Source organism: Protopterus annectens, chromosome 7.part0, assembly GCF_019279795.1.
Source record: "Protopterus annectens isolate FY-2018-M chromosome 7.part0, PAN1.0, whole genome shotgun sequence".
Lineage (NCBI taxonomy): Eukaryota > Metazoa > Chordata > Ceratodontiformes > Protopteridae > Protopterus > Protopterus annectens.
In genome coordinates, this window is record NC_056739.1 from 1,152,917,745 (window position 1) to 1,152,930,448 (window position 12,704).

The following is a 12,704-nucleotide window of genomic DNA, read 5'->3' on the forward strand; positions in this document are numbered from 1 at the left end:
CCTGGTTTAAGGCTGCAGTGTGCACCCCAGCTATACCAGGTTACATTTCCTTCCACACATTCAGAGCACAAACTGAAGGTGTGAGAACTAAAGGAGGTGGTGTATCAATATACATTAAAGATAAATACAACTCTAGATTGGTTAAACAGCTCAATTCCCTTGAATTATGTTAGGTGCAATTGGCTGTAAGTAAGACCCCTCTTCAGATCATTGACAGCTATAGGACTTCCTCTGTGAATCAGGACATCCACTCAGCCTATTTGGATCTACTTGAGTCAATCAAGATACAAACACCCTGGTTTTGGGTGACTTTAATTACCAATCCATTGAATGGATAAATTGTAAATGTTCTAACTCACTTGCCCAAAGGTTCCTGGACTTCGTTAACTCCAATGCCCTGGATTAACTGGTTGACACACCCACAAGGGGCTCAAACATCCTGGATCTGGTGCTCACCAATATGGGGGACCTTTGCACCACCCCCACTGTGTGGCCTTCCTTGGTGAGATCTGACCACAAATAAGTCTCACTAGAAGTAACTGTAACACAAGAGCACCCCCCCCCCCCTTAGCAACAACTAGACAAAAACAATTCTCCAAGGCTAATTACATCCTCATAAGTGACAGCATAAATAGCTTCATAGCCCCTCCCCCCCACTGATGGAACAGACACCTATGCTGAGTTTACACCAATGCTTTAAATGAACACCAGTATTGACTCTGCCATACCTGACAGAACCAAGGAAAGATTTCAAGGAAAAAACAAACCTGCCTGGTGGACAACTGCCATTAATAGGTTATACAACAGGAGAAAGAAATTGCTGTCTAAGAGTAGGAAGGAACGGTCTAAAAACTGGAAACACTCCCTCTTCAACTTAAACAAGCAAATAAGACTCCTAGTGAAGTCCTTCAAAAATAACTTTGAATCCAAATTAGCTATTCTAACTAAGGATAACCACAAGGCATTTTTTTAGTTACATCTGTAACCTCAAAAGTAAGGCCCAGATTTGCAATGAACTCATAGTTAATGGTACTACATATACAGAGCCTATGGCTATAGCAAACCTGCTGGCTGACAGGTTCAGTAAAAACTTCACTCCCCTGACCCCACCACATATACCCCAAAGCATCCCAAACACCTGTCCCCCACTTAGTAGCTCCAAGGAGCAGGTCTTAAATGCCCTCTCCAAAGCTAAAAACACAGCCTCTGTGGGACCAGACAACATTCCGGGCTGTGTTCTACATGGGTTAAAACAGGAATTAGCATCATCATTGAGCACACTTATCAATCACAGCCTAAGCACTGGCTTTGTCCCACCAGAATGGAAAACAGCTACTGTCATCTCTTTGCACAAAGGGTGTGCATCTATGGACCCCAGGAACTATGGACCTATTAGCACGACCAGCCTTATCTGCAAGGCCTTGGAACGAATCATCATGGACCTTATTAACAAAGATATAGGAAATCTCCAAGTGCTCAACCCCACCTAGTTTGGCTTTGTCAAGGGGAGATCATGCCTGTTAAACTTGGTGTACTTCTTCAAGACAGTCACCAAAGCCCTAGATGAGGGCAAATATGTGCATACAGCCTTCCTAGACTTAGCCAAGGCCTTTGACACAATCCCCCACTCAGGCATCATTGATAAACTCACCCAGCTGGATATCAACCCATATATTGTCAGGTGGGTTACAAACTGAACCACTGATAGAACTCATACAGTCAAAATAGGGGACTCCACCTCCTCCAGTAGACCCATAACCAGTGGTATTCCATAGGGGTTGGTTCTGGGACCCTACTGTTCAGAATCTACTTCTCTGAAGTACTGGCTAAAACTAAAGGACTGTTGCTGACAAAGTTTGCTGATTACTGCAAATGGAGATCAATCACTGAAACATCTAGCAATGTCAACATCCTGCAAGAAGGTTTCACGCAGACTAATGACTGGTGCCAAAGTCATGGTCTTAATGCATTTTTTTTGCATTACGTTTATCATCCCCTTCAGCAAGGGTGATGTTCCTGCAAACTACCATATCAATAGCAATACCCTAAGCACACAGTCAGTGGTGAGAGATCTAGGCACACAAGACAACAACAACCTTAACTTTGATCACCATGTCTCCATAGTGGTAAAAAGGACATTTTATTTTGCTCATCTCATAAGTACAGGCTTTGCCTCCAGAAAAAAAGAGGTTATAACCCTCTCTGTACTCTTCCCTCAACAGGCCAGTAACAGAGTACAACACTCCCTTTGGTATGTTCCTTTCCAGACACTATCAGCAATTGAAAAGACCACATTTGTTCCTTACAAACACAGAATTAAATCATTGTCACTTTACTCTGTCATACAGACTGCACAAAGGAGACCTGTGCCTTGCATATAGAGCAATCGCTGATCCAGCTTTAATGGAAATGCTGCATATTCACAAGACAAATGGCACATGGGTCCCTCACTCAAAGGACCTTAACCTGCTATGTGACATCAACAGAACTTGTTAGAGAGACAGATTTGTTTCACAGAGGTTGCCCCACATTTGATACTAACTTCCTATTCAGGTTAAACAAAGCCTCCCCCATTGGCCCTATTTAAGTGTAATTTGGACGATTGGATGGGTAACTGGAAATTCAGCCTGGGAGGGTTCCACCTGTTTCCCTCTTGGATGGGGCAATAGATGCTGATTTTTGTGTCTATTTGAACCAGACACCCTTAGGAACATGGGTTGAACTTAGCTAGGCTTGTAAGGTTCCTGGGGCCGTTAGGCTAATAACCTCCTATGGTCCTATGATCCTATGATAGCTGTATAGGGTAAGCTATGCTCACTTGGATTAATAATAAGAGAAACTCAAAGGACAAAACAATGCTCGTGGAATCACAATATCAACAAAAGAAAAAAAATCTTGGCCAAGTGTAGAAGGAATAAAACCATGCATACTAAAATCCCCCTGACCAGAATATATGTGTGTGAATGAGAGGGAGGATAGAGGTATGGTGAGGATGCAAGGAGTAGAAGTGAAGAAGGTGGATGAGTTTAAATACTTGGGGTCAATAGTTCAGAGTAATGGTGAGTGTGGAAGAGAGGTGAAGAAGAGATTACAGGCAGGATGGAGTGGTGGAGAAGAGTCAGAAGTGATTTGTGACAGACGAGTACCAGTAAGAGTGAAAGGGACGGTCTACAAGAGGGTAGTGAGACCAGCTATGTTACATGGGTTGGAGACAGTGGCATTGACTAAAAGGCAGGTGTTTTAGCTGGATGTGGCAGAGTTAAAGATGTTACGATTTGTATTGGGTGTGACAAGGGTGGACAGGATTAGGAATAAGTATATTAGAGGGTCAGCCCAGGCTGGAAGGTTTGGAGACAAAGCCAGATAGGCAAGATTACATTGGTTTGGATATGTGCTGAAGAGGGATGCTGAATATATTGGGAAAAAGATGCTAAGGATGAAGCTACCAGGTAAGAGGAAAAGAGGAAGGCCTAAGATAAGGTTTATGGATGTGGTGAGAGAGGACATGAAGGTGGTTTGTGTGGCAGAGCAAGATACAGAGGACAGGAAGAAATGGAAAGAGATGATCCACTGTGGTGACCCCTAACGGGAACAGCCGAAAGAAGATGATGATGACTAAAAGCTTCCTGACCAATCTAAACAGGCAGCTGAGAGGTTTAATTAATACTTCAAAGGCTAAATTTAAAGGAAAAAATAGCTTCTCAGGTAGAGGACAACCACAAAGCTTTTTACAGCTATAGCTATGTCTGTAACCTCAGGGGAAATACACAGCAATGCACAGAACTTATTGTAAACGGCATCAACCACACTGAACCTGAAGCCATTGCAAACCTTTTGAGGTTCGGCCGAAATTTCACCCCCCACCCCCAGTAGTCCAATGGAAATACCACATACCACAATTCCGCCAACATTTATTAGGGATCAGATTATCCATGCACTTTCCAAGGCCAAAAACATTGCACTGATGTGCCCCAATAACATTCCAGCATGTTTAATAAATATTATGAAATATGACCTCTCTGGTCCACTTTAATCACTTTTCAGCTGGAACCCTTAGTCAGGTTTTGTGCCTAAGGAATGAAAGAAGGCTACAGTCATTCCCCTACACAAAGGAGGTTCGACCACTGATCCGGGTAACTACAGGCCCATAAGTCTTACCAGCATCACGTGTAAGGCCATGGAAAGAACCATCATGTACATGATAAATGAGGATATAGGTAACTTACAAATGCTGGACCCATCACAGTATGGCTTTGTTGAAGGAATGTCATGCCTATTAAATCTGACAGACTTTTTTGAGAGGATCACCAAAGCAGTGAATGAAGGTAAGACAGCGTACACAGTTTGCCTCGACCTGGCCATGGCTTTTGATAAAATACTGCACTCAGGCATTATAAACAAGCTCACTAATTTAGGTATAAACCCTTTTATCACCCACTGGATAGCCAACTGGCTCACTGATAGGACCTAGGAGGTCAAAATAGATGAGGACATCTCCACCAAAGAGGTCTGTCAATAGCGGAGTCCCCTAGGGCTTGGCACAGAGTCTGCTCCTTTTTGACATCAATTTCTCTGAAATAGAAGCAAATGGGGAAGGTTTATGTTTGACTAAGTTTGCAGATGATTGCAAGTTGGGGGTTATCATCGACTCTCCTGCAAGACACTTGCATTCTTCAAGAAGGTCTCTGACTAACAAATGGCACCAAAGCATTGGTCTTAAACTCAATGCTAAGAAATTCATAATTGTACTCTTTAGCCAGGAAGGTTGACTTCCCAATTACCATGTTTATAATACACCCCTAAGAGTCGACCCAGTGGTCAGGGATTTAGGCATGCACATAGACAGTAGCATTACCTTCGAACACCATGTGGCCACAGTGGTGAGGAAGTGATTTTATGTTGCACAACTTATAAGTATGGGTATGGCATCTAGATCCAAAGAGGTCATTATCCCACTGTACTTTGTCCTTATCAGACCGATGATAGAGTACAATGCTCCCTTTGGTATGTACTTGACCAGGCATATGCAACAGCTGGAGCGACCTCAGACGTACCCTACAGAAAAAATACAAGGCATAACAAACCTGCCTTATGCAGACAGCCTTAAAGCCCTTTCCCTTTACTCAGTCTCCTAAAGAGTGCTGAGGAGAGATCTATGCCTGGCTTACAAGGCATCTGCAAATCCCTCATTTATGAATCTCCTGCATATTCGTAAGTCAAAGATTACCAGAAATATAAGGTCTAAGGACCTGAATTTTGTCTGTGACTTAAACGGAACATGCTGGAGAGACAGATGTGTGTCCCAGAGACTGCTCCTCCTATGGAACAGGCTTCCCATCCATATAAAACTGAATTCATCTATTACCCAGTAATATATGTAGTCTGATAAAGCAACTGTTTTGGTTGTGAAAGTGCTTACTGTTCTGTTATCGAGGATTAAAGTTTTAATGTGTTTTCACTGCTGTGTATAACCAGCGTATTTTTACATTTAAGTGCAATCTAGACCAGTGGATGAGGAATAGGAAACTTATACTGGGGCTGGCATCTTTGTCTCTTATGGGACAAGGTAGCTTATAAATGCCAAGCCCTCAGTGTCCTATTTGGATACAGGACATCATTGTTCTTTTGGGAAAACTTTACTAGGCTTAGAAAAGCCCCCCCCCCCCCCCCCAGGCCATTAGCCTAGTAACAAAGGCCATAAATGCCACAGGTATGTGGTACATAAGCAAGGGGGAACCAGATCTTACCACTATGTAGACTAGCCGTGTTAGCATGGGATGTATCATTACAGCACAAACTCACACTACAGGCATCATATATTCCGTCAGAGTAAAATTGTGTAGCAGACAAGCAGAGCAGGACCAACGTAGCCCATCATGAACTGAAATTGATTCAGGGGGTTTTTGAAGATTTGATCCATCTCTGGGGAATTCCTCAAGTAGGCTGTTTTGCCTCACTAAACAATCAGCTGGCAAAATTCTATTCTGGGACTCCATACAAGAAGGCCTGGAAGGCACATTAATTTACTTTTACTTGGACAGGAATGTTCCAGTATGTTTTTCCACTGATATCCACTTTACTTCTGAAGGTTCAGACAACTCTCTAAAGATCATTGTGGTGACTCTCTTCTGGCCCAGGCAACAGTGGTTCTCCTTTCTTTTGGAATTGGCCATAGAGAATTACCACAAGCTTCCTCACAGACTTGATTTACTCACACTAGAACATGGGTGTTTAATACATCCAGACTCCAAACAACTGGTGTATATACCTGCTTAAAGTTGCATCCCAGTAGTCTGCTGCCTTATCTGTGGTCAGATTGTAGTAGTGACAGTATTGTGAATTCTGCCCCAGGATTTGTGTTTCTGTACTTCTTATAGCTGTGTATATCTGCTGAAAGTTGCATTCCAGTGCCTTTCTGTTACCTTGCTACTGCCTCTTTCCCCATTCTTTTAGTCTGACCCACCCACTGCTGAGAACATTAAGTTAAAAGTTTCTGAAACTCTAACCACAGGGCTTGAGCTCCAATCTGATGGATTTAAAAGGCTGTGTCTCTGGCTTCCGCCCCTTATGGTAATCTGACTTTCAGCATCCCTGCCTCAGCTCCTTCATTACTATTGTCTGTTGTGTAACCTATTTAAATACTTTCCTACCCATCTTCTTCCATATCTCCCTAATACTAAGTGCCCACCCAGCTACACAATATTACACTTGAGTAAACCTCCCTTACTACAAACTGTCTCCTGCTCATTTTCCCAGGTCTTCTATCAACTTGGCATCTTTGCCACACTCTGAGGGGGTACACAGTTAATCCTGCTCCGTACTTGGCAAATAATAGATTAATTTTATTGTTTTGTACTTCAGTTAAATGTTTAAAGTTGTTACTGCTTTATGTTTGCTTTATTTATAGATGTTGCCTTTAAACCATTCTAAAAGTTCCTAGTACTTGAAATTGTCTTGTCAAGCAATCTTTCTTGGTGTTATTACAACAAGAGGTTAGCAGTGCCCTGTACAGGCACAAACTTCTAGAAAGTACATTTTTTCTATAAAACTTCCTTTAGGACTGAAACCTGTAACTTAGTATGGCTAAAACGCGCTTAGAGCAGCTAGTTTGCACATTAAGCAGCACTAATATTAAATCTTAGTACGATCTAACCTCTGCATAACCCATTCCATGGCTAGTCCACCCAAATACAGGTCTGGACAACATGGATATGCAATTTTCAAATATCTCCTTAGCCAGCATGATAGATATGGGCATCGTAAGACAATGTAGCAATTGTCTCATGTTCAGAATACCATTTAATCCTTAAAAGAACAAATACACCATACAAGAGATGCACATACAGAATTTCACTGAATGCAAAGCTCTTGCATACAAACAAGGTTGTCAAGAATACATACTACATCTACCACACAGTATCCACAACACACACATGCACCAACATACGCTGAGGCACTAAAAAACAATCTTCCCAAACCTCAAAGACATCCTAAGCCTGTAAACGATAATGCCTATCCTTAGCAATCTCTAGAGGACTCACCAAAAGCTACCTCAAGCACCACACATACGCCTACACCCAGTGGAGCCCCAAGAGCAGAGCCCATAAGACAAGCTAACACATTACCCAGGATTCTTGTCATAGAGGTCTCTATTGAATGACACAAAGATGCCCCACTCACCAGACTGAATAAGGAGAAGTTACCAGTTAGTTGCTTATCTGAAGCCAAGATCTGCTAAGTTACCCACACACTCAAGTCACTACTCCACAGGTACCAGTATGATTACATCATAGTCCATATGGGCTCTAACAACTTTCCTGGACTATATGAAAAGAGACATTGTTGATTTCTCTGAATATATGTCTCAGGCAGGTATGTGCCTTATATTGAGCAGCATTCCATCTTCAACAAGTACGATGCCACAGTATGAACAAATGATGATTGATTTCAGTAATTGGCTTAATTTCTGGTGTCTTTCCAAGGAGATTCAATATTTGTCAACATGGGAGGACGTAGATAACAAACCACATTGATTTGCAAAGAATGGTCTGCACCTGTCTCCCCTAGGCATCTGAATATTGGGAAAACTATATCCACCCCTTAGATCATTTTTAGGCAATGCCAAATTGACAAACCTACCAACATATCTAATAAAACCCCAAAAAATCTAAAGGTGTTATTGCTCAATGCTAGGAGCCCAAAGAAGAAACTCTGCACCATACAAGCTTTCCTCACTCTGGAGAATATAGACATCTGTGCCTTTACTAAGACATGGTTTAAATCCACAGAAAGTACTACAGCAGTGCAAGGCTTCAGTTCCTTCCACACATTTAGACTATCAGCTGCACAGACAGGGGCAAAAGTTGGAGGAGTCTCAATCTGTATTAACAACAAGCATAATGCTATGTTAATTTAACAGGATGATGCCCTGGGATTTATCCATGAGCAAATCACCATAGACAAAGTCCCATACCATATCCTAGCAAGCTCTAGGTCACTCTGTATGTTCCTAGTATTCCATACCGTATACCTAGACCTAATGGAGGCACTTACCATCAAACCAATTACCTTATTCATGGTAGACTTTAACTACCTCTCTATAGACTGGGAAACATACACTGCCTCATACTCGCAAGCACAAAGATTCCTGGACTTTATTAACACAAATACCCTTGATCAGATAGTGTACACACCCATTACAGGTTCAAACATACTAAATCTGGTATTCACTAATATGGGAGAGTGCTGCATCCCCAAGTGTCACATCCTTACTGGTAAGGTTTGACTGCAAAGCTGTCTCCTTCAAAATAAAAATCAACTCAGGAACCCCAGCAAACCCTGTAACAGTTAGGAACTATTCCAAACTAACTACATCCTATTAAGTGATAGTTTGTCAAAATTCAATGTCCTCCCAGCCCTGAGTTCACAAAAACATATGAAGAATTGTTCACAGAGACTCTGTACAACCATGTAAATTACTGTATAGAGCTACTGTACATATTAGAAGTAAGCCCAAAATAAACTCTAAAAATAAACCACACTGGTGGAATTCTAACCTTAATAGAGTATATAACAAATGGAAAAAAGTCAGAGCTAAAATCAGTAAGATCAACTCCCATAATGACAAGAGCACTCTGATTATAGTAAATGGGAAATTAAGAGAACTAATTAAGTCCAACAAGGCGAGTTATGAGGTCAAGATGGCCTCACAGACTTAAGACAACCACACAGCTATCTACAACTATGTTTGAAACCTCAAGGGTAGCACATATCAATACCAGACTGGTAGTCAGTGCTGCCACCTTCACTGAGAAGAGTGACACAGAGAATATGCTAGGTGACAAATTCAGCTCAAACTTCACCCCCACTTTTCCTCCATGAAATACCAAGTAGCATAACCCCCCAACTATTAACAGGGAGCAGGTCCTGATGGTGCTTGCTAAGGCCAAAAACACAGCTTCAGTGGCACCTGACAGTATGTAGGGATACCTGCTAAATAACTTGAAACATGAGCTATTAGGACCATTTGTGTTACTTTTCAACAATAGCCTCAAAACAGGCTTTGTAACACGAGAAAAGAAGACTACAGTGATTACCCCACTTCACAAAGTTGGCCAATCAATCTACCATGGAAACTATAGCCCTATTAGTCTGACTAGACTAATGTGCAATGTCATGGAACAAATTATCATGGAAATGATCAGTAAAGAAATAGGCAACCTTTAGACAAGTCTATATCACTTTGTTGAAGTGACTAACAGTTGAATCCCTATTCATCAAACTTAATCCATCAAAAGCTAAATCCGTTGAATGTTCATTTACACAGATTCTTTCCAATGGAAAAAACTAGTTGGTCATCATCAAGTATTTGCCCTTTCCCCCACCATAGTCTGATCTTGGAGTTGGTATATTTAGTTAGGGGGGTGTGGAGGGTGCAGACCCCCACATTGGGAGTGTGGAATTTAAATAATGCGTTTTTTTGTGATGGTTACCAGGTTGGCCCGCTGTTTTTTTCCCCTGTGAAAAAAATTGCTTAATGAGCGTTCAACAGATTTAGCTTTTGATAGACTAGTTCGATGAATAGGGATTTGACAGTTAGTCACATTGATGAAGCGGTATAGACCCCATTCAGCCACTGGACCCAACTCAGTTTGGTTTTGTCAAGGGAGGGTCAGGCCTACTAAACCTGATAGGCTTCTTTGAAAAGATCACCAAGGTAATTGAAAAGGAGAAAATGGTGCATATCATCTACTTGGACTTGGCTATAGTGTTTGATAGAATACCTCACTCGGCTATAGTTGACAAACTCACCATAGTAGACATAAAGCCCTACATAACTCTCTGGATTGCCGGCTGGTTCACAAGACAGGACCCAGGAAATTAGGATTGGTGATACCACTTTCAGAGTACCTCAGGGATCTGTGCTGAGACCACTCCTGTTTGACATCTACTTCTCAGAGGTAAAGGCTAATGTCAAGGCCTTTGGCTGATCAAGTTCAGAGATGAATGCAAATTGGGAGCTATCATAGTTTCCCCCATGAAACAAACATCTTACAAATGACTTGTGCCAAATTCATAGACTAAAACTGAATGCCAAGAAATACATTATAATGCCTTTTGGAAAAACTTCCATCCAGGCTAATTACTTCATCAATAAGACACCCCTAAGAGTTGACCTGGTGATCAGGAATCTGGGAATATGCGTAGATAGTAATATGGCCTTTGACTAACATGTGGCCAAGGTAGTAAGAAAATCATTCTATGAAGCCCAACTTATAAGTAAGTGCATAGCATCCAGGTCCAAGGAAGCAAAGTGCCACTTTATTCATCCCTTATCAGACTAATCGAGTATAATGCTCCCTTCGGCATGTACCTGACCAAGCATATGCAACAGCTGAAATGTCCACAAAAGTTCCTTTTCAGGATAACCCAGGGTATAAGCACATTGTCCTGTATGGATCATCTTAAATCCTTATTTCTATACTCTCTCTTCCACAAGGTACTGAGAGGCAATCTATGCCTCGCATTCAGAGCATCCTCAGATCCAGTTCTGACGGACCTTTTGCACATCTGCAAAATGAAGAGCAGCAGATAAACTAGATCCAAGGATTTAAATTTTGCTTGTGACCTAAATAATACATGTTTGTGAGGCAGATATGTATCTCAGAGGATCCCATGCTATGGAATTGGCTCCTCATCCATGTGAAGCAGAATTCATCCCCGACCCTATTTAAGCATAACCTTAACCAACGGATTGGAAATTGGAAATTCAACCTGAGTCTGATCCCTATGTCTCTGACAGACAGAGGCAGACAGTAATGCTCAAACAAACATATCCCCCCACATATCCTATAGAATCTTCCTAACTAACATACCTTCTCCTAATAAATGCCCATGATATGCAGAGGCACAGTTGGGATAGATTGTATGGTTAGGCTTATAAAGGCTGTGGTAGTTGTTAGCCTAGTATATACCTAGGAACCTTTGAACAACTGACTGTTTGGATGATAAGCTCTTCATACCTTTTAGATACCTGTTTTCTGAAGAAGTGTAGCAGGTACTAATGGAGGCAGAGTTGGCATAATATTTAAGGGGTTAAAATCACAGATACAAGCTTAGGGTTGGCATAGTGGTTATATCAGAATTAGGGAGAGTAGTGACCTTTTGAGCTCATTGATGGCCTTCATGGTCACCACTAAGGAGAGGAGTAGAGGCTCCTTTACAGTTGTGGCCTGAACAGCTCTACCATTGTTGTCCAGCAGCAACTCTGCAGGTTGGTGTCTTCTAAAGTGTTCCAACAGCTGAATGTCTACCTCACCACTAGGGAGCACTTTCTGCCATGGCTGGTTGAGTCCCATAACCACCAGGCACCAACCAGTAAGCTACAGTGATGTAGACAACAGATGACATCAGCCAAAGAGTAGAATAAGATCTGTGTGGGTTGGTCTCTGGGCTGGGCTGGCATCCTCTATGTGCCATACATTATCTTCCATCCATGTGTTCTCCTATTTTATGTGACAGTCCCATATGTTATTTGTTATCCAGTCATTCCCATCATTAAGTGACCAGTGTCTGCCTGTCTGTCTGTGTCCAGCCAACATTGTTCCCATTTTTGTGTCAATGCCACTTTTGTCTATCGATATCTGTGCCTTTGGTTTATTTGTCTGCCCTTGCAACATTCCCTTCTCCCTGTATCTTTCCCACAAACATTCCTTACTGTCATCCTCATCTAACCTTTATCTCCACATTTGAAAAATGGGAACCTTTCCATCAAAAAAATAATTCCTTCTTGCCACCCACTACCTGTCATTTCTTATGGTTGCTCTTGTGTGTTTTCTTCTTCTTCTTGCTATTCACACCTTTTCTAATTGCCTTAGCTTTCCCTTTCCTCCCCATGTATATGATAAATTGGGTTGGCACTTTACTTTTTTAGCCATTTCTTTGCATGTCTAACACGGCATGTATGGCAGCAATATGCTGCTTCATTGCAGACATGAGTGTGGATTGTCTTAGCCATACACAAACTTGCTTTTCTGTGATATCACACAATCCCATTATATGTACTTTGTTAGCGCAACTCATCCATTGATTGTGCCAAATGCCAAATCTCCCTGTAATGATGCTTTACTCATTTCCAGTGCTCTGCTTTGATTTGTATATCAGTTTTATGCAAGCCCCGATACAATTGCACCCGTAAACATTTA

General features: G+C 41.7%; 1 protein-coding gene across 1 annotated transcript in view; it reads right to left on the minus strand.

The window, feature by feature from the left end:
- Window positions 1–12,704, minus strand: part of LOC122806918 — a 269,512-nt gene that overhangs the window by 214,918 nt on the left and 41,890 nt on the right. The gene's annotated exons all lie outside the window — the stretch shown is intronic.